The following is a 22,403-nucleotide window of genomic DNA, read 5'->3' on the forward strand; positions in this document are numbered from 1 at the left end:
CGGAGTTGGTCTAATGTCATCAATGCTCGATGAATAAGTTTGCTGATATGACAGGATGCAGGTGATGACTAACAAGACGTTCTATATAAGGGACAACCTCGAAAAATTCCGGTTTAGTCGTCAAGCAGTGGCTGAAGAGAAGTCGAGTGGAACCGCAATCAGAGGCACTTTTCTCGTCGGTCAGAGTCCGCGCCATAGCCGATTACGCATCGAGGTTAGCGAGATAAGCGTAGCGCGCGCAGGACGTTATTTCCAATACACACTTCGCATTGCTGCCCACTTCCACGGTTTTCCCACCTAAAACTGGATACCGTGGCTTTCGTATCACTAGTTTCCCTTTTGGGGTAGGAATATCTTATCTACTTAAAGAGCAACGAGTTCAAGATGTTGGATTACAAATCAGCTACGATCTTGCTCGACTATCGCTAAATGAGCGTATTAACCTCATTCGAAAACTAAAGTTTCTTCAATACACTAACTACAATGTTAGATAATATAAGGAAGCGAGGTGCACCACGGAAAACAATTCTCAAAGAAATTACAGAGAACACGTTTCAAGATGTGTCGACAACCATTTCACTTAGAAATTATCTCGTCTAGTAATAATAACAATTATAATGCTATTTCTGAAGTAAATATGTCTTTCTCGCAACACACAGTAATCTTACAGAGATGAATGAAGGATCGTTAGAAAGGTTTTTCAAACGGCTTCTGACAATGCATACCAATCTTGCGCTTAATCTCACTATTTGCGGAAAATTTTAAAATACAAGAGTCTTGTGATTATCATGGGCAAAAGGGCATCATTGACGTTCCGCGCCCGCATCTCGTGGTCGTGCGGTAGCGTTCTCGCTTCCCACGCCCGGGTTCCCGGGTCCGATTCCCGGCGGGGTCAGGGATTTTCTCTGCCTCGTGATGGCTGGGTGTTGTGTGCTGTCCTTAGGTTAGTTAGGTTTAAGTAGTTCTAAGTTCTAGGGGACTTATGACCACAGCAGTTGAGTCCCATAGTGCTCAGAGCTATTTGAACCATTTTTTGACGTTCCGCTTCATACCTGTAACTTATAACGAGGAAGAGACTTCCTATTCATAAAACAAATACCACTGTATTTGTTTTAAAGTACTTATTAATTGGATAATTTGTCGTAGATAATAACCGCGAACACTACGGTAGTCCATTATCTCCGCCCGTCGTACAATTTGACTTTCTTAAACGGATATATTTTCCGAAACCAAACATCTGTACAAGGATGTATTATGAATTCATTATTATTTCACGTCGTTCGGTCCATTTTTAAAGATATTCTGTCTTCATTCCCACAACTAGCCTTACCCTGACGATTACGCTTATTCCAAATACTGTCATTATTTGAAACTATGAAAGTGCGAAAGTTTCGCATGGGTCGCCTGGTAATAATTATTTCAGATGCTGTATTAAATGAACTTATATCGCTCTCTTTCCGTAAAAGTGATGTTAAAGACGAAAATATGATTATGCAGGTGTAGACCCTACGTATCACACACTGCAGCCATTCACCCTGGTGGGCCCCCATTTGCGAATAATTGACAAAAAAACGGAATTTTTCATGACGTTAAGTTGCATTAAAAATGTTGTGTTAGTCCGACTGGATGTGTGATGTAATGGGTACGGTAAGTGCTGGGTTCGTATCTCATCAGGTGCATTGGATTCTTTATTTTTAAATCTTTATCGAAATACCATTGATCATTTTTATTCAATTAATTGAGTTAAATGTATTTTTTTTATTTCTCTTCCTTTCTCACACCATTTTAAATGTAACTACTTCATTTGCTCTCGTTTTTCTTCCTATCATTGTTTCTCCGCTTGCAAAATTTTTTTCATTTCTTTTTAATCAATTTTATGTATTAATTTCGATCTTATATCTTATCCTATTTTTTCGTCCAGGTTACTGCATTCATACTATCTACGCCTCATTTCACTCAAATGTTGTTTTACTTATAAATCCTCCTTTCGTTTAAATCTTTATCTGCGTTATTCTGTCCATAGCGCAAAACATATTTAAGATATGTTTTAAATGTTTGTACGACGAAAACCGTCCAAAAGGCTTGCACATCTTGTAACGAAAAATACATTTTTCACGACACTGCACGGTGAAAGTTACGTAATGGAGCGCCCCCCCCCCCCCCCTCCACCGCCCCCGCTGCCTTTTTACACATGGTGTAGACGTAAACATTAGGCTTCGCCACCCAATTTGTTACCGCATTCAGATTTTCTGCTTTCACATTCGTTGGCTTCGCTAGCTCACAACCAAATTTTCACTTTCCAAACTAGCCCTCGGACAGAGCTACAGAGAAACATGTCACATCCAATATTTCAGGGAAGAGGGGGGGTCCAAATAAGTAACTTTAGCCCCATTGCACAGTCGATATAAATAGATTACTTTGTCTTTTGTTTTTTAACTAACAGATCGCAATCTTCAGATAACTGAATAATACAATAGATAAACATAATTAAATTTACATTCACAAAAATTCCGAGTGGAAAAGAATGGTACCCTATGAAGAAAAAATGAAGTAAATGAAGTTGATATGGCGATTAAAATCATGTTAAACAGAATAGAAATAAAAAAAAATTAAATTAAACCAGTAAACTGGATAAAAATAATGATGCGAGCCATTTTGGTAAAGATTTAAAAGAAATTGATGCACCTGACAAGATTCGATCCCAAGACCTGCTACATATGAAGTCTTTACCTCACCCACTACACCACACAAACAATCTGATTAATACAACTTTTTTAACGATACTGACTGTCACGCAAAATTCCGAACTTTTTTCGTCAATTATTCGCAAACGAGGGACCCAGCAGGATGAATGTCTGCAATGTGTGATACCTGAGATCTTAACCTACATCACTGTATATTTGGTTTCAGATCGTCGATCCCACCGCTTGGTGACCTCTGCTTATAAAAAGTAACAACCTACTCGGACAGCACCAAGTGAGCTGCTAGACTGAACGTCGTCATGCAACGGCAAACAATACTACTGCATGAACCCACGCCCTAAGACAGAGCCGAAAGGATATGAAACAATGTTTAGTGACCAGGAAATGCCAACCAATCTACGGTGTTACAATTGCTTTCCGCCGCAGGAACTGATTCCGTTTGCTCTGCGTACCGCCACCGCATTGAAGGGACCTCGCTCACAGAGTCACTGTATATCTGTCGGAAACAAATACTATACCACTGGCTGTGCTACAAGATTAGCACGAACGCTCGGTGTCCGACCATATAAACTTATTCACTTCTTGTGCGCCGGTGTATTTTTCCTCTATTTACTATCCTCTTTTAAGCGCAATTGCCTCTATTTTGACCACACGATGTGACAAAGGTTAGAAATTAACATTCGTCGGCGCCGATGGTATTAGCAGGACAGCCCCAACATATGGACAAGCTGGAGGAAACCTGTCGTCGTCGTCAGAACGATCTAGACAAGTGCCAGAAGTGTCTTACTGGAACCGCTGGAACAGAACTGTGTGGCTCTGTCATCTTATGAGGCATTCGCCTGCCGGTTCGCTCCCTCATCCACAGACTGAGGCGTTACTGGAAGCAGGTTTGGAAATTTGAGGCGCTTTGTGTCTTCTAAGCAGACTAATTCTCGCGGTGAACATCCCTCCCTCCAACTATTGCTAACGAGGCTGAGCCAACACTATTCCTGTACTCCCAGCAATATGAACAACAATCATCGTAATAAAAAGAACTGCACCCAAAAGAACCTGACCGTTCCACAGCAAACTGGGTAGGTATGTCGTACACCATCATCTACGCCGATGATTACTTTTCAGGTCAGCTGTGCACTAGGGGAGCTTGAGCTGGCCATGACGTCGTGCTCATCGGTTGAAACAGCCCCCTACGACAGCGGGTTGCATCAGTCTCTGAACGTGCACCACGTCCAGGCAACACGTCCGAGAGGAGTTTCCCCAGCTAGGCGAGTTCGAGAGAACCATATCATAGAGCTGAAGAAGGCTGGGTGGTCCTACCGCATTGCGCGCCAAACCGTTCGTGTGGACACCACCATTCCCAGCTGGTGGTGGCTACGGATACAGGAAGGATCTGGGCGTCTGACGCGTACAACGAGGAGGGAGAACCGGCAGATTGCCTGCCAAATGCGAGCGGATCCAGCGGCAACGATAGGGGCCATTCAGCGGGCTGTCCTGCCTTCTGTGCAACATACCGTAAGTGCTAGTACCATTGGCAGGAGACTGTTGGCCGTTAGGACGCCTACCAATCACACCACCGTAGCGTCGCGCGGGTGCTAAAGACTGGCAGCAGATCAAGTTTCGGACGAGTCTCGCTGCTGCCTTGGAGGCGAAAACGACCGAGTCCGTGCTTGGAGAGACAGTGGAGAGCGCCACGAAGAGTGTTTTGTCGTTTCCCATTATTCAGCCAGCCAACCTTGTGTAATGGTTTGCTGTGTAATATTGTATGGTGCTCGGTCACCGATAGTGTTCCAATAGGATCTGTGACCGCTTCACTGAAGAATGGAGGAGGACCTGCAGCCAGCAGCTCTGTTGTCCAGACCGCCCACGCCCATGCTCTTTTTCAACGGGACATCTCTCGTCCTCGTACCGCTGCCACTTTCGAACGCGTCGTGCGGCTGTTGATACTCTGGCATGGTCAGCCGCATCGTCCGATCTCTTCCAGATTGAGAAAGAGTCCCATGGAGCGTGTCATCAGGACTTCACCTCCACCCACGAAAATGCAGAACTGCGCGCCCAGGTGCAAACGGCATAGGGTTTTCACAGGACTACATCCGAAACTTGTAGAATAACATGCTGCGACGTCTGGACGCTTATATTCACAATCATATGAGCCCGACGCAACACTAACATGTAAGTTCTGGCGCCGTTTAGCGCAATACACGCTGGTCCTTCATAGCTTAAAGTGTAATACTTTCATGTGGTGTGATACCACCTACCTACCTGCCAAAAATGATCGCACTCTGCCTTGTCCCTCTGGGTGCAGCTCTTTTTATGAAGTTCAGTGTTAACTTGATGCGGCGAGTGCTGTGTGGATCTTTCAGGTGGTAGTGGGAAGCAATGGTCGCTAAAGCCATACAAACTAACTTAGACTAACCATAGAAAACTAAATACCGACGACGGAGCAGGAAGTTCAATTTTGTTATTTGGCATACGAGTCGAAAGCCGTAACTACTGCGCAACATCGCTCTGTGGACTAGGTCAGATGCGGGGTACAGTAATAATCGGATGAGCCGTTTCTGGTCTGAGTGGGATGCCTACTACTCTTCACTTAAAACCTCTTGTGATTACGATTGTCGCATATATGCGACTACAGAATCAGCATGCCGAGTTATTACTGGGTACTCGAATCTCTGAAGGAAGCTCTCACTTTCCTGAGAATACTTTAGATTTACAGCAGTTCATCAAGTCTCTTCCATTGAAGTGTACTGTGATTTTCTTTGAAGAAATTATCTCGGTTGTAGCTATGTTTGCGGGCAAAGTGGCCCGTTACCTGTTTACATAACATTGCTCAACGCTCAGATCAGTAGAGCGTTGTCTTGTCCTGTTCATAGTGGTGTTGCTGATGGGCAGTTACGTACTATTTCAAACGGCGCTTCTGACTTCATCTATTTCAACATGGCGCCCCGGAACATCAGATTTCGCGATCAAGGTTTAATGCTTTATCTGTTACTTCAATCGAAAGTGTTCTATGAAAGTCTTTTTAACAGGCTAAACTTTTGCCTGTTGAGTTCAACCATTTCATGGGCGATAAGTGTTAGAGGAGACTACCGCATCTTTTGAACTCAAGGGGGAAGAACTCCGTATAAACGCTCACTGTTTTCTAGGACCGAATTGGACTTTGTTGTCTAAAAGGCAGAAAGTATCGTAATAATATAGAGAAGTTTATTACCTCCGACAGCTATAGGATTTAAAGAAACGGGCACCAAGTTTGTTTGAGTTAACACCATGAAAAAATAATACATGTAGTAAAACATTACACAATTAAGAACTATGACATAATTCTGTAATTTGTCTGTATGAACAATGTTGTTAGTGAAATACACACTTTACCGCGATTACAGCAAAGAACAACACCGCCAATGAATGTATCCACATATAAACTTAAGTTGTCCTCGTATGCCAACACCACTCGTGAAAATGTGAGTTTCCGCATTAATTGCTTGGGTTTATCTGTCTATCTACAGTATATGCTATTTAACATTACGCCCAAGAATTACGTGACCATTTTGGATGATCAAGTCCATCCAGTGGTACAATGTTTGTTCCCCAATGGTGATGCTGCATTTCAAGACGATAGGGCCACTGTTCATACAACTCGCATCGCCCAAGACTGGTTTTGTGAGCACGTGGATGTATTGAAAATTCAATATTATCGAGCCTTTGAGCCCTACTTTGGGGAGAAGGGTGTATGATCACCTTTGCACCTCCATCATCGTCATTTGAAGTTTCCACTATTTTGCATGACAAATGGTGTAACATTCTTTTGAAAACCATACAGGGCCTGTATTTATCCATTTCGAGACGACTGGAAGCTGTTTCGAATGCAAACGGATTTCCAACGCCGTATTAGTCAATGTGTTGTGTTCATGGCGTTTCCATTTTTTTGTCCACCCCCTAAACAGGCGCTATCGTCGAGCCGTTGCTGTCATTTACAGTTTTTCTTAGTCGAAGGACGTTTGAAACTTGTCAGCTGAACATCCACGAAGAAACTATTGTCTTCGACTTAGCTCGACATTGTTCCCATTCCACTTCTTTCATTTTTCAAATGTGCAGGCAGTACACCCCACCCCCCCTTCCCCTTTTCAACCCCGGGATGAACAAAGTAACATGGTTATAATGCTCAGTGCCAGTGGATGTTGGATGAGTTCCAGGCGAAAGCGAAATCAAATACCAGAATAAAGCGATGTTATCTGTATTCAGTGTGTTGCTAACTAGTTTGAACAGGCAATAAATTAAACGTAACACTGAAACGTCCATATCGTTTCCATCTGAATAAAAAAAACTCGGTAAAGTCCGTTTCCAATGTGATATCTACTTTATCTTTTAACGTACGTAAGATAATTCTAACGTCGTGTAACCAACTTTAATTTGTTCGTCGTGTCGGTCTTTCATTATGTACTAGAATCCAGAAAATTTACTTCCTTAGTCCTTGTACCTCCCATCTGGCTAGGCCACGCCTACTTCTAATTCATTTTGATTAGTCGTAATTCCGTCTCTCACTCCAGTCTGTTCCCAATATTCGATTAGAATATAAGAAGGAACAAAACAGACGCAGATAAATAAAGACGCGTGAATGGACAAGTCTGGATGTAATCTTGTATGAATCGCGTACATTTTATGGTTAAGTCGTATCATGAACGGTTGTAGTGAGGAATGTCCACAATATACTAAGACTATTTGTAAACTTAGTTGCATCTTCTGTTAAAATTTCTGAATAATTCCAAGTAGTTCATCATTCATTCACTAGCATCAGCTCTCATCATTGAAGCATAAACTGCACTCCCACACTGCTATTCAAATATCTCTCCTAGTCATTCGCATATATTACATAATGGGAACGCATCATACTCAAGACTGAAGGACACTGATAGGTTCGACGTTAACAGTAATCGCACTCTCGTTCTTTCCCAGCCGCCTGCGAGGTCGGCAAACCATCTTCGCGGGAGCAAATACAGCAGATACACAGTTACAAGTAAGCGAAATTTTATCCTATTCGCATGTTCCACCAATGTTCTCGTTTAAAATATAGTGGTTGCTTATGTTAAGCAAAAGCCTGCTGAAGATCAGATGGATTGACCGAACAAGGAACGAAGGCGGCCTACAATGAATCTACGTGGAAAAAAAAAATGGTTAATTATATTGAAGCGCCAAAGAGACTGGTATAGGCATGTGTATTCCAATACAGAGATATGTAAACAGACAATATGGCTCTGCGGTCGGCAACGCCTACATAACAAGACAAATTTCCGGTGCAGTAGTTAGATCGATTACTGCTGCAACAATAACAAGTTATCAAGATTTAAGCAGTCTGCGCACTAGCGATCGGACTCAGCACCTCAGAGGCGGCGATGGAGTGGGGATTTTCCCGTATGACCATTTCACGAGCGTACCGTGAATATCAGGAATCCGGTAAAACATCACATCTCCGAAATCGCTGCGGCCGGAAAAAGGTCCTGCAAGAACGGGGCCAACGACGACTGAAGAGAGTTATTTAACGTGGCAAAAGTGCAGCCCTTCCCCAAATTGTTGCAGATTTCAAAGCTGGGCCATCAGCAAGTGCCAGCATGCGAACCATTCAACGAAACATCATTGATATGAACTTTCGGAGCCGAAGGCCCACTCGTGTACTCTTGATGACTGCACGGCACAAAGTTTTACGCCTCGCCAAGGCCCGTCAACAGCGACACTAAACTGCTGATGTCTGGAAACATGTTGCCTCGTCGGACGAGTCTCGTTTCAGATTTTATCGAGCGGATGGACATGTGTGGGTATGGAGACAACCTCATGAATCCAATGGACCCTCTATGTCAGCAGGGGACTGTTCAAGCTGGTGGAGGCTCTGTAATGGCGTGGTGTGTGTGTGCAGTTGGAGTGATATGGGACCCCTGATACGTCTAGATACGATTGACAGGTGACAGGTACGTAAGCATCCTGTCTGATCACGTACATCCATTCACGTCCATTGTGCATTCCGACGAAGTTGGGCAATTTCAACACGACAATGCGACACCCGACATGTCCAGAACTGTTGCAGGTACACTTTACTGAGTTTAAACACTTCCACTGGCCACCAACCTCACAGACATGCAGACATGAACATTATGGAGCATATCTGGTATGCCTTGCGACGCGTTGTCCAGAAGAGATCTCCACCCCCTCTTACTCTTACGGATGTATGGACAGCCCTGCAGGATTCATGGTGTCAGTTCCCTACAGCACCAATTCAGACGTTAACGGAGTCCATGTCACGTCGTGTCGCGGCACTTCTGCGTGCTCTCGGGGCCCCTACATTATATTAAGCAGTTGTATCGGAGTCTTTGGCTCTTCAGTGTGTGTGCGTGTGGGGGGGGGGGGTGAGGGTGAGGGTGAGATAGAGAGAGAGAGAGAGAGAGAGAGAGAGAGAGAGAGAGAGAGAGAGAGAGAGAGAGAGAGAGGCATTGTTACCAAACATCTCTGAAAGTACTCAACTGATTTAGTTCAAGAGTTCTGGGGCGACTTACTACGAAGTTCTACATTCAGATGAAACAATGAAGAAAAACTGTTTAACAAACTAAATATCACAGTAAATTGACCATAATTCCTATCCCGACAAATTACAGCGGCTTTGACCGCCTTGGAGCTCGTGCTATCAGATGTCACTAGATCGCGGAAGGAGCGAAAGTTCGACAATGATAAACATCACTGCAAACTCCTATTGATCGATTAGATGCGTTGCTATATATGACATACCCTAGGAGATATTTTAGTCTGTGTTTGACAGTTATTTCTATTACTACAGTCCCCAAGGCACAGGATCAATCACTTTGTGTGGCAGATATTAAACACCCAGGGCAACGAGAGGCACTGCAGCTCGTTAACATTAAAGCTGTAAGAAACGAAGCTGATTGATTGGGTATGAAGGAGCGAGGCTGGGAGGAGATGGGAGGACACGATAGAAGTGGAAGGAAAATGGGAAGCTGCTGCAGTATAATGACCTGATTGTTACGTAATTCTGAAAACGAAACAACACGTGAAGGAGACAGGAATAAACCAGAAGTTCAGAGGCCCGCAATGTTCAGACGTTATCATAGCCGAACCATGTGAACGAGTGTGGACGTTACGGTTTCACAAGGGCTGGGCGCAGTCTAGAGACCAGGGTGCGAACCTGGACCGCGGCTGCTGGCGCGGCGCCAGACAGGCACGTGAGCCGCGGCGTCACGTGAGCGCCGCCAAGGCTATTCCTGTGCCCAGCCGCAGCTGATCGCGCCGCCCTCTGACTCACTCTGCTTTGTCCACACACCTCCATCTCGAAATCGCAATACCGCGTTTTCGAACTTGAGCGATCCACTCGCGGGTGGAGTTAGCCACCGCTGACGTGGAGCTGTACGAATTTTGTGACGTCACTCCTTGCTATTTCACGATGAGGAGCCATTTCGTTACGCAAAACACTACTTACGTTCCGCTATATTTCGGCAACGTGTCACATACAGCAGAACCAATAAGGAACAAGACCAATCTCTACGTCCCAAGCAGAACCCAGGAGACGTTGGACTGTGTTTTTTGCTTGCAGTTGAAGCCTGTATTTGGTGATTTTGTTGTTGTTACAACTTACCCCATGTGAATATGTTGTTGTTGTTGTTGTTGTTGTTGTTGTCTTTAGTCCGTAGACTGGTTTGATGCAGCTCTCCATGCTACTCTATCCTGCGCAAGCTTCCTCATCTCCCAGTACCTACTGCAATCTACATCCTTCTGTATCTGCTTAGTGTATTCATCTCTTGGTCTCCCTCTACGATTTTTACCCTCCACGCTGCCCTCCAGTACTAAATTGGTGATCCCTTGATGCCTCAGAACAAGTCCTACCAACCGATCCCTTCTTTTGGTCAAGTTGTGCCACAAACTCTTATCGCCAATTCTGTTCAATACCTCCTCATTAGTTATGTGACCTACCCATGTCATCTTCAGCATTCTTCCGTAGCACCACATTTCGAAAGCTTCTATTCTCTTCTTGTCCAAACTATTTATTGTCCACGTTTCACTTCCATACACGGCTACACTCCATACAAATACTTTCAGAAACGACTTCCTGACACCTAAATCTATACTCAATGTTAATTTCTCTTCTTCAGAAACGCTTTCCTTGCCATTGTCAGTCTACATTTTATATCCTCTCTACTTCGACCATCATCAGTTATTTTGCTCCCCAAATAGCAAAACTCCTATACTACTTTAAGTGTCTCATTTCCTAATCTAATTCCCTCAGCATCACCCGACTTAATTTGACTACATTCCATTATCCTCGTTTTGCTTTTGTTGTGAATATATGCTGTGCGTAAGCACCAGCACATTGAGCTTCTTCGGATTTATTTATTATCGTGTTGTAACTCGCGTATTATGAAAGAACGCCGTTTTATGACAGCGGTACACTAAATATCCAAAATCGCGTCGTTCTTGATTGGATTTGTAACAATTAAATGCTATTTATAACATATCATTGATCGAAGCCTTCAGAAGATCGTAACATAAAATACGCGAGCGGGGTGTGGGGGAGGGGGGGAAGGAGCCCAATTGCTAACCTCTGCGACGGATATTCAGACCACGGGGCTTACGATACGGCAAAGTAGGTTTGAGTTATCAAGCAAGTTTCTCCGCGCTAGGACAAAAACCCATTTTTGAAAACTTTTGTTCGTTCTGTGTTAGGTACAGTAAGCAAAGTTGGACAGAGGGTAGAGTCAGACAGAAGCGTTACTGTTTCGCAGATTCGGTAGCGCCCAAAGCTGACAGCTCTTCCTCCCATCGTTATAAGGCTCACTGCATTTGTTTCGTTTGCCCCTACAGTAGATTAATACGCAAAATTACGTTAACAATTTTTTAAGGTACAAAGGAATTAATGACATTAGCTGCCAGGGGGCACGAATTTAAATCAATGGGGAAAGTTGGAAATTTGTTCGGGACCAAGCCTGAACCCGGGCCTCCTGCTTACTAGGCAGATCCATTGACCACTTCCACACAGTGGTCATCGCAACTGCATGGACTATCCTAGCATGTCATCTGTCGGACTCAAATTCTCAACTTACGGCGTCTGTTCTTTCGGACATGTCCCAAATAACTATGTTTTAAATTATATTGTAAATATTTGCAACCATTCTCCCTTAACTGCTACTTCGGCGCTGCTTGTTTTATAGACAAGAATAATTGTACTCGCCTGTTTTAACTGAATTTTCATTTTTATTTAACCTATCTTGTTTCTCTCACCTGCTTCATGTCTTCAATGGTCTACAGGGTAACTTAAATACATTATTATTCGCGTAACTACAAATATTCTCTGTTGAGTTACATGTGGTGCTATGAACCACTGCGTATCTCTAAACAAAAGCCGGCTAGAGTGGCCGGGGCTACAGTCTGGAACCGCGCGACCGCTACGGCCGCAGGTTCGAATCCTGCCTCGGGCATGGATGTGTGTAATGTCCTTAGGTTAGTCAGGTTTAAGTAGTTATAAGTTCTATGGGACTGATGACCTCATATGTTAAGTCCCATAGTGCTCAGACCCATTTGAACCATTTCTTAACAAAATATTTGTAGTTACGCAATTAGTTATTACATTTGTTTTCTTGTAGAATACTAAAAATGCTGAAAACAGATGAAACATGTACGGATGAAAACAATAGAAAGCCAGTTGCAGGAGACGAGTAATACTTATACATCTAAGTATTACTCAAGCCATTGTATAGTACACAGCGGAGGATACATCGTACCAATATTACCGATTTTTTGTCGTCTTCTATCCTTTCGTGGAGAGAGGGGTAAAATGACTGCCTACATGCCTCTTTACACCGCCCGATCTCTCTATCATTCCCACGAACCCTAAGCGAGTTTCCGATGTGACAGCAGAATGACAATCCATTTTAAGGTTTCTCTTTCTGTCAGTGCTATCTTCTAATTTTTCCTTCGTTACGACATTCTGCATACTCGAGAATGAATCCTACCATTTCTTTCCCGTTTTGTTTATTTTACACTATATATTGAGTCAATCTCGTCAGCAATCTTCATTTCAAAAGTTATTTTCCTTCGTTACATCTCAGGTGCCTGTCATTTAAGACGTCTACTGCGATCACGTGCGACTCGGTATCCCAGTTGTAAAATGCCACACTTTGTACAAAGAACTCGGGTTCGATTCCCGGTCAATCCCACGACTTCAATCTGTCACATGTCACTTCTTTCGACTCTCGCAATTTCTGTTGACGGGAAAAATGCCGAGTTACACCGTGGTTCGGAATCCACATTTAACTGTAGGTTCCCCATTAACTGGTTGGGTAAGTCAATTCAAAGAAAAGAACGGCATATCACCTCCAACAAGACCATGCCTAGTGAAGCGCTGTGGTGTTCAAAATAATCTTCGATTTGAGGACAGCTTTACAGCTAAGGCTTTGTTTCTAAGGACCTCTACTCAACGGACATTCAAAAGCAATCTTCATTTTCTCTTTTCCTGCTACCTTTATTTAAGTTTCATAAGCGTACGAGACCGACGCATGATTTCTTCATAGAAACACCGATAAATGTGTTGCTTACGAGTGTTTCAGTTAGCTATTTGATAACAAACGGAAAAGAATATAACGTTGCTTCCCTTCAAGATTGCGATGTATTAAAAATTCACAACAGATATCTGTGTTGGACACCTCGTCTGAAACAGTCCTTTGGTTCAGTCGTTTTACCACCACCTTGTCCCTGAAACAATGGTCAATTATGGGTTGTGTAGCAAAAAAAGCTTAGGCAGCGGTAAGATTGTGGTACCCCCGCTTTGAGAAAGAGCGGGTAAATTTGCTATGGAATTTCGCGGCTCATTCTCGTTCGTCACAACATTGCGATAACTGCTCATGCTAGACAACCCAGATTATTCGCTGATCCCTGTTTAAGCCAGTCCAGCATATGTTTCTGATAACCTTACTCATGGGAGAAAAACACGTACGAAAGTAAAAATATTTCAAAATGCGCTTTTTTGTGTTTTGCTGAGTTATGGCCTGTCAGTGTTCCAACTATACCAACAATCTCATTAGAGAGCGTTCTTTGTTTTCTTTGTCTTATCTCGTGGTTATTTCTTAACAGTAGAAACGAGATGACGTTAGCTTCAACCGTCTCCTGAATGACTACTGGATACTTACTTAATATTAAGAAAATCTTAACTCTACAGCACGTTTAAGGAAACATGAAAAGTCTATTGCTTATATTATGCACAGTGACTGCACTGCCCTGATATAATCCGTAATAAAATCGGATGCATCCAAAGCGCAGGAAAGTTTATGAGCTCGGCTTTTGTTTTTATTGATCTATATTTGTCATTATTTTGAATAGTGTGATGCTACCTTTTCAGCCCTACAATTTCTCCCTTTTACCGGTTATTCCAGTGCGAGGTTTCTGATTCCTCCTTGTCTTATACATACGGAAGGAAAGAACCATTTTTGAGCTAATTTATTTTTGTAGTATTTCACTGTTTTTTCAATGTTATGTTGAAAATGAAAATATATCTATCCATCATCACCCTCATCAACCTTCACCTGACATGTACTAAATCTAATCAATTAGTGAACAAAACGACGGCAACTAAACATCGTTAGAAGTTTTCCAAAAGAGAGGTTTATCGAAACTATAGAATTCTCTGCTGAGATATTAAGCCCCAAACTATCAGCACTCCACTATAATATGACAACTGGCGCATCGAGTTTTTATTTCAACGTAGAAGCCAACTGGCTTAAGCATAACACGTCACATTCCCCAACGCGTTTTGGATAGATTTTTAATACGGAGCATCAGTTAAACTCCATATTTACGTAGTGCACAATTATAAAGATGAATACTGCCAATTACTTTAGCAACCACGAAATCAAAATGGCGTGTTCTTGGTTTGCTTCTTTAGGCCGATCACGGCACAGAACACACGTCACCCAAACATGTTTCTAGAGTGCAATATTTTTACTATTTTGTCTAGTAAGTCAGTAGTGATAGCCTGATCTGTACTTAAGTTCGATGTTTGGCTGGTAACAGTAAACTGCGCAGGCGCCATGTGGAGTTACGTGTCCGTAAAGCTTAAGTGCCGAAAAAAAAAAAAAAAAAAAAAAAAAAAAAAAAAAAAAAAAAATTTCAGTTGATGCACAGGATTAAAGACATCTGCAAATCGCATAGCTTTTGCCACCATTTGTTGTACATAATGGTCGGGAAGTTTGAAGTCGCGAGCTAGAGCTGTTACCAGCTAACATCACATCTAGGTATCAGTTCTTTATGAGGGAAATATATGGTCATTTAAAGGTTATATGCGTATCTCAGCTTGAAGAAAAAAAATGTCAAGATCAATCTGAATATTAAATAACCATCGTTTACCAATTCAAACACTCGCTGTCTTTAAATGTACGGCATTTATAGACGGGAAAGGAGAAAATACCGAATTCAGCAAGATTTTGTATAAACAGCTAGATTGGATTTATGTATGCAAAACCCGCCGATTCCGTGCTGTTTGTCGCGTTACCATTTACTGCAAATTTTCTACTCCCTATTTACACAACCCCTACAAACATCTACTCTTGCAATTTTAGTATAACCTTATGCTACTTCCTTTGCTTAGTTTTCCAGTGGCCCTCCAAGCAAATTTTAATTTTCTTTTGTACGAGTAAATTAAAAACCTTCTAATTTCTTCTTCTGTGATTTCGTCACCATCCACGTTTCACTTCCAGTTTTTGCTGCGCTAGAGACAATTTTCAGTAACTTCTTCCTCAAGACTAAAATTTCATACCTCTAGTAGTATGTGGGACTTCGATGAGATGGAAGCTCTTGTGCCTAACCCTGCTTCTTCAAGGTGTTTACTGTCCTAGGACAAACGTAATACTTGTCTCAGAAGATGTTCATTTATGTCATGTAAAGCCCCTGTAAATCAACGCATATGTGAGTAATTGTGAATGTGATTTCTGTATTATCTTGGCAAAGACGAAGGCGCCCATCTGAATCTTATCATTTTTCACAGAACTACAATCTCAGGAGTTTTAATACTGGAGTGCGGAACTTGACTGAGACACAAGAGTATTGTAGAACCCGAAATTAGCGGAGCTATTGCTGGTTTTTCCTAATAATATGTTTGTCGTCGTTTACTCTCTTCTTGTATTAATGTCATGTTTTTGTTCAGGCGACAGCTGCGCTTCTTTTGTACAACTCTTCCCTGCTGCTCTTATATGCAATAACGACGCTTACGCTACAAGCATGTCATCATTTACAAGCAGGTTAAAACTGCATCCAACCGAGAACAAAATGGTGTTTATGGAATTTTAATGACTGTTTGTGGTGTTAAACAATAACTAATATCGACAGCGAAGCTGTCCTTTGTACCAAGTACAACAGAGGAGGAATTTCCTTGCGTTACAAAACTGTGGAAAATGGCTCCACTGGAAATAAATAGCTGTAGTTGACACTTTCGCAGCAGGGCCACACGTCGCCGTGTAATGCATGCTGTTCTTGTACAAGTATTCATTTAGCTGTCTCCCAATATTTTTACAATATTGCGGAGATCTCTTAGAGAGAATGCAAATGACAATTTATACATACTGAGTTCGGTTCGACATGACTGTCATGTGGCAGCTCCAAACACACGAACGCCAGATAGAATCAACGCAATGACAACAGAGGGACATGCAGGCTGAAGCCGGTGTATTCACACACGTACCTGAAAGAGAGAAAAAAACATACTGCACTTGTGTAATGCACACATTACAAAATACATGTAGTTGCTTTATAACTAAAATTTCGTCCAGGGCACTGGCGCCTTTGCCCACTAAGTTTCCCGCCCACCTCTGATGACGCTCATAAAACGAAATTGGTCATGTATCACCTTCACCACTACCTGAGACATTACACAACTCAGTAAGCAATCAAAAACCGATACTATCGCCATCAAACCCGGAATTCAGTTGTAAAATTCTCTTAATGGGATCTGAACGTCTGAGATAAGCACCGTTTCTCGGCAGACTATGCTACACTAAATAGGCTGCCTGTATCACTCGACAGTTCTCTGACGACATCCTCCACAGACTCTGGCAGGTGAGCTATTTTTAGTGTATGCACTTTGCACTGCGATCTGTTCCCCTTGAGGATTTTCATTTCACTTTCTTAACAATTTCTTCGAAATACTAGTTCAACAGCGGTGATAAAATGCTGAAAGCTTGAATTACATACTTTCTAATATGCATCCGTTTTTCTCGCTTTTTCGTATTATAACTATTACTAATTTTTTGTGGATATTGTCGATTACGCATCTGTCTATATTTTATCCCCACTCTTCTGAAGCTATCACATATCTTATTCCAACTTGTACTGTCAAACGCTTCGCTTATTTCTACAAATACTACGAAGGTTGCGATGAGCAACGTCACAACTGCTTCCATGGTCCTTTTAAGTCGACTTATCCGAAAGAACAGACACCATATCCACATAAAATTGTTCAAATGGTTCTGAGCACTATGGGCCTTAACATCTCAGGTCATCAGTCCCCTAGAGCTTAGAACTACTTAAACCTAACTAACCTAAGGATATCACACACATCCATGCCCGAGGCAGGATTCGAACCTGCGACCGTAGCGGTCGCGCGGTTCCAGACTGAAGCGCCTAGAACCGCTCGGCCACCAGAGGCCGGCCCACATCCACATAAGTATATAGTTCTGGCAATACCGGCCATGACCTTCCTCTTCTGTACGGATGCACACACATTACCCGAACTCTTACGGGACTTGGTAAGAATGTGTTCCACGAGGAATAAGTACGTTACGTAGGGACACTACGAATGTAGTGTGTGGACATATAAGGTGAGAATGTGGGTCTCACGGAAGGCGTGAGCGAGATAGTCCCTGCAGTCGCACTATCCTCTGTGCCCTCGGTGGCTCAGATGGATAGAGCGTCTGCCATATAAGCAGGAGATTCCGGGTTCGAGTCCCGGTCGGAGCACACATTTTCACCTGTCCCCGTTTATATATATCAACGCCCGTCAGCAGCTGAAGGTATTAATATATAATTCTAATAACGATCAGTACGTGGGAGCATGTGGGAAACTTATTAAGCCCTTAATACAGCTGCTTTACTGGCTGCTTGTAAGATATTAATTTACGTAGATTACAAATTAATAATAGGATCGATATATATGCGGCTCGAGGTGCCGCCCCACAATGTCAATAATAGCTCTTGACCAATACGTTTGACAATCACTGATTTGAAGCATAGTTCGATCAGCTAAAGAAGGAAGGAGTAGTAAGACTAAACATTCCTTCGACAGTGATGTCATTAGAGACGAAAAGCCCAAGCAGAGGATTGTGGGTGAAGGACGGGGGTGCAGAAGGGGAGGAAATAGGAAAGGAAACTGACCGAGACCTTTCAAAAGATTTAGGGAAATAAAGCGAAAGCTGAGTCTAAATGATCAAACGTGTGTTTAAACAACAGTCTTTCCGAATTAAGTAATCTACGACGGCAGATTCGTTGCTAAACTGGTCAACAATAGTTTCCACGTGGATCAATGGCCCTAGTAGTCTCAAAAACACACAAGGCTACTCCCATCGCTTTGTGTTCTTCCAGCATTTTCCTTCCTTGACGGTTTTGGCTGTGGGGTCTCGCTGTCCATTTATTTACGTGGACGATAAGCGGAACAACCGAAGTTTTCATGAGGGCAACTCTCAAGGTACCCGTAGCTGTCAAGAGATCTTTACCAGTCTCAAAAACCGCTGTAATGTCTGCACTCCCTATGACCACAAAGATGAAAATCATCTTTTGCTGGTCTTATAAATGGTTTTCTTTTCCCCTGACAGCAGTTGCCGAAACGCAGGCCCACAGCCTTTCGGTCTCTTTCATATCTAATACGCCAGAGGCTATCGTACGGCATAACCATGTGTGTGACATACTCAGGTATCTGGCCACCGGCAACCTTCCAGATACGTGCGCGATGCGGTGCTCACATCGACTGCCTCCGGCGCCGCAGCTGCAGTATCGATCCCTGCGTGATCGACGCCGCCGCCACCGTCACGCGAGGCCCGCGATGAATTCCAGCCGCCATCTGGCCGATCGCCGGCAATTCCGCACTGTCAGGACATCGTTTCTCCTATCCACTCCGTCAGAAACGGATGTGGGAACAGACAGCTGCGAAACGCTCGGAGCGCCTCTTAACCTGGAATATTCGCACGGGGATAGTTCAAACAGAAGTCCGCTTTATTATATGACGCTCGGCGACTAGAAATTTTATTCATCCAAATGACATCATCAGTGGCTGTATAAAGACTGAACCTGAAACCTATCGAAAAGATTGAAGAGGTTCCTCAGGGAGTATTTTCGTGTAACTGTCTAGCCTCTTCGGTGGCTCGATACAGAGCAACAATGTAAATTGTCAGTTATGTTTGTTACACCAATGGTCTGCTTCTTCACAACAGCTTAAAATCTTGTTATAAGCAATCAATCACCAAAACGTACAACACAAAAAAGCGTATTGCAACAAAGCTCAGATGTAGAAGTACTGAGATGTGTCGTCGCTGTAAGAGTAGCATAGCATCGCAACGTGTGCCACACTAAATCCATATATGAGGTGCACATCGGTCATGTCTTCGTCACTAAACCTATCCAAAAATCTGTATATCGCTCTTAAGACACAACTAACCTGCCAAAGAAACAAACCTCCGACAGATCCGCGCAGTACGGAATGAAAACTGGAGTGTGAGGAGCGAAGTTGGTAGTTTTTGTTAACAGGAAGCGCCGTGAGTGAATGGACCAAGTTCGTCTTCGGACAATATACACAACGCAAGCAGTCGATACCTTCACTGTGGTGCAGGTATTTTCATTGCGATAGACACAATGATAAATGGGGGAAGAAATTAAACGATATGCAATTACTTTGGACCCTAGAAGGAGCCACCGAAGATCACGTGTACCTCGTACCAAAATGCTCAGAAAATATGCCGTAAGAAAGTAAGAAATCATGTCAGTGGAATATGGGTTCACCACGTCTGCCCATGTGGTCTCGTAACCAACAATGAAATAATTTGCCCAGCGCGAAATAGCGATGAGACAAGAGTTACACGAACAATGATGACACTGATTTTAAGCAATGACTATGTGTGTGCCTTTACATTTGTACTGCACACGCCATTCTGCAGCACGAACCTGGCCGTACAGCTTAATAGATATTGAGTACGGGATGTAAGCCAAGCTTTAACAGCGCCCACGTACTTTCAACTGTAAAACCAGTACTAGAGATAAATATTTGACTATAGATTTAGGTGGCTTTCTCTCTTCTTGATGAAACTACAGCTGGTTCGCAACCCCAAATGCGAAATGATATTCTCAACCATTTAAACAGAATTTCGACAGTTTACAGCTGGCTTTCACAGCACACAGAGCTACCAAAAGTGATCGCTGCCGGATCATGAGAGTGAGACACTAACTCCTCCCAGGTTGCGCAGGCACTGCTCTACTGCAATTTCCGCGTGCCGCCGTGTACAGAGTGTACCTAAGTAAGTCGACACTGGGACGACCATCGCCGGCACAAGACTGCCGGCACCACGTGCTGATGACAGGTGTTACCGTTAACCACCATAGATTCACCAGATTGTAATAGCGCGTAGTCGAGCAACACGTCAAGAACAGCGACATGTTTATGTGAAGCACGTATTTGAGGTGGCAGTTCCTAAGAGGTCACCTACACAGTGAAAATATTTCACGACCCTAGCGCGGCATCTCCCCCGTTACTGCAGCAGAACTGCAAGCCGCCCTTAGGCAGGTGGTACCGAACTGCAGGTGCTTAGGGCCACGGGCTTCCAAGAAGAAATCGCAAGTGTAGCGGCAGCAGGCCAGGCCGTTATCGAACGGTAGTACGTGTTGTCATGCTCTTTATTTTTCTGGGTTACTATGAAAGTCCTGGTGTGGGGGAGAGAGTTCCGATTTACCCCCTTAAGGTAAATTGGACTGCAGATATTACCAATGCCGCATTCGCCGTAATTAATATGCGCCATACCAGTATTCAGAAGTCATATCAACAGCAACAACTTCAGTCTTTTTATTTCCAATATTAGGAAAATCCTAGGATCGTTAAGTGTAGTACAAGTCTATTTCCGTAAAAACGATCTCACTGCCCGTTGACATACACCAAGTAATTCCAGTGCTTGCTAAAAAAAAAAAAAAAAAAATTGCCACCTTCGGTTGCAACTTTGCAAGTTGTCCTTATAAACCTCTACCCTTTGTCTTAGTTACAATTAATTTGACAAACATGATCATTCCGTTTAACTCCATTTAAGTAGGCTTCTTAAATTTATGAACGGCATGAATCGTTTAAGAAATACACCATTCATATACTGATTTTATTAACAATGTAATACGATTTTAGGCTCAATTTTTGAGGCACATACGCTCCGTCAGTTACAAAGCAAGATACGAGATGAGAAAAAGGAAACAGACAACTCTTTACAGAACCAGGTTTTAATTGGGATCTCTGGTAATACGTGGAGAACTGTTTGTCGTGATGAAAAGCAAAGATGTTCAACGATGTCGAAAAGAGAAGAAACGAACGAAGATCAGGGTTTAACTTCACGTCGACGACAACTTCATGGAGACGGAGCATAATGTCCGACTGCGTACTGATGGTACTGGAAATCGCCAATATCCTTTACAAAATGACCTGGCATTTGCCTTAACCGATTTACGGAAACAACGGAAAACGTTTATCAGGACGGCTGGATAAGAATTTGAATGACCAGCACCTTAATATGGCGCGTTCTCGTTGGGTGAATAGTGAAGAGGGCGTGCCAATGGCGATCCAATAGAGTAACTACCTTAGCTAACAAATTTCTTCACGCTTTGTAAGGCGAACAGCGATTACAAGATGAAAGTTCTTTAACTTCAGAGTGGCAGGAGCCCCAGTAACAGAACAGAGCCACATGCTTCACAGTGTGATCTGCAGCGTTTCCTGCACTAGACCCCCACCCCACCCCGCTAATAATAAAATTACGTAACTCACTCATATACGCTGCTTGTAGAACACCAATAATTACCAACAAACTGACACAGACACTTAAGTATGGAAACGTGGTGCAAACCTTATATGTCAAAAACACATTTAATTGCAATGTCTTTCGCCTAATAGTCTGTCGATATTGGGCTCAAATTCTCATAAAATCCTTGCTATTTCAGGAGAAGCAATTTTGGTAATCTCGTACTGTGATTACCAGACACCATGAAAAACGAAATTAGGATATTTGTACAGGAAAGTTACGACTTGTCTAATGCAAGTACACCGTTTCGAACCACGTCTCAGGCCGTGCCGGTAACAACAAAATTATTCCGCGGGAGATGCGGTGGAGATGATTCGCAGTACCTAAAATCGATATACTGGTTCCTTAACCTTTACTTTGTGCCATATTATCCCGCAATGAAATTACGTCCCGCCATCTACCCGTAACAGCACCCTTTCGCGATTAAACATACAGAAGTAATGCTGAAAGCGATTACTTTTTAGTGGTAATGTAATGTGTTATAATCTTTCGGGAGATAAGTGCTTCCAGCTTCCCATTTTTTGAAGCTATCAGGAAATTTCAAAGAGAAAAAAGTACCATTCTACTGCTTCATTTTTGACAGTATTGTCGCGTTTCGAAAACCCGAAGGATCTCACTTTGTGCACTGTACAAGCGC

The 22,403-nt window shown here is 43.0% G+C and overlaps 1 protein-coding gene and 1 non-coding gene across 2 annotated transcripts in view; one reads left to right on the plus strand and one right to left on the minus strand.

The window, feature by feature from the left end:
* LOC126411093 (clustered mitochondria protein homolog) overlaps positions 1 to 22,403 on the minus strand; it is a 369,115-nt gene that overhangs the window by 183,434 nt on the left and 163,278 nt on the right. The window lies entirely within an intron of this gene.
* Positions 17,616 to 17,690, plus strand: Trnai-uau (transfer RNA isoleucine (anticodon UAU)). The gene has a single exon. It is a non-coding gene; the product is annotated as a tRNA-Ile (tRNA).

Source organism: Schistocerca serialis, chromosome 1 (genome assembly GCF_023864345.2).
Source record: "Schistocerca serialis cubense isolate TAMUIC-IGC-003099 chromosome 1, iqSchSeri2.2, whole genome shotgun sequence".
Classification (NCBI taxonomy): domain Eukaryota; kingdom Metazoa; phylum Arthropoda; class Insecta; order Orthoptera; family Acrididae; genus Schistocerca; species Schistocerca serialis.